Genomic DNA, 1,373 nt, shown 5'->3' on the forward strand with positions numbered 1-1,373 from the left:
GGCTCCGGTAGGAGCTGAGCATGTTCATTCCAGCTTGCCGGGGCTCTGGCAGCCTGGAGAAGGCAAAGCTTTAGAGTTGCTCTTTGCTGCGTTAGTGTGCCTGAGGGGATGCCCAGGAGGATGCAGCAATGCCTGAAGGGATGCAGGGATGCCCATGAGGATGCCAGAGGGGTCTCCCATGCCTGGGAGGATGCAGGGATGCCTGAGAGATCTCCTGTGCCCGGGTGGACACAGGGATGCCTGGGGAGACGCCCAGGAGGATGCAGAGATGTTTAGGAGGATGCCGGAGCGGTTTCCCAATGCCTGGGAAGATGCAGGGATGTCTGAGGTGATGCCAGAGGGGTTTCCCACCCCAGGAAGATGCAGGGATGCCCAGGAGAGCCTGTCCCTGTGAAGAAATCGCAGCTTTTGCCAGCAAGCAAAACCCTGCGTGGGGCCACCGTCCGCATCACCCGTCGCAGGGGCAGGGCTGGCAGCCAAGCCTGTGTTTGGTGCAGGTTGCCATGGTTGGCCGGCGTGGCCAGCAACCGCGGGAGATGGAGCGGGACGCTAACAACATAAAACTGCGCCCAACCCCGACCGCAGCGCCCTGCCAAATTGCCTGACTAAGCCCCGAGGCTTAGTCAGGATTGTTAATTATTGTAATGGACGTGGCATCTTTTCTTTTTTCCTTTGCCCTCCCGCTTTAACGTCACGATCATGTGCCTCGTTGCTTCCATGAGAAGCAACCCCAGGGAGATGCAGGAGCCGTACCCAGCACTGCTGCAGGTCGCCAGCCTGCCCAAGGGTGGCCAGGGCAGGTTTTTATATAAAACCTGTTAATGGGCTTTTACCCCACCCCCCAGCCCCCTGGAAGCACCCATGGGTGCTGTGCCCACTAGCTGCGGTGCACCATGGGTACTGTCGGTGAATTTGGGGGGGGAGATGCCCTCGGGATGTGCGTTTCCCCATCCTGCGGGAAGATGCCACGTGGCTGCCGGCTGAGCCAGAGGCTGGGCGCGCCGGGGGGAGTCATCCCTGGGGCATTTGCCCAGGTTTGGGGTGTCCCTGGCTAGAGACGGGTGCTTCGGCAGTTCCCGCAGACCCAGTCCCCAAAGGCAGAGGAGATTCTTCTGCCCGGGCGAAGGCACCAGCCCTGGGAGGGGATGGATCGTGCCCCGGTCACACCCCAGCTGACTAAGGAGAGCCCGAGGGAGTGGATCAGCCTCTTGCCGTGGTTCCCACCCCAGGAACTGCTGAGGAGTCCGAGGACCTCCCTCGTTCTCCTTTTTCCCAGCCTGGGGCTCCGTGTTTTTCCCTTAATTTGCCACTAGGCTGGGCTGGAGGGTGCCACGGGCATCTCCTCTGTACGGGGTGGGACCTGCCACCCCACT

The sequence above is a fragment of the Apaloderma vittatum genome, unplaced genomic scaffold, assembly GCF_000703405.1.
Source record: "Apaloderma vittatum isolate BGI_N311 unplaced genomic scaffold, ASM70340v1 scaffold32752, whole genome shotgun sequence".
Classification (NCBI taxonomy): domain Eukaryota; kingdom Metazoa; phylum Chordata; class Aves; order Trogoniformes; family Trogonidae; genus Apaloderma; species Apaloderma vittatum.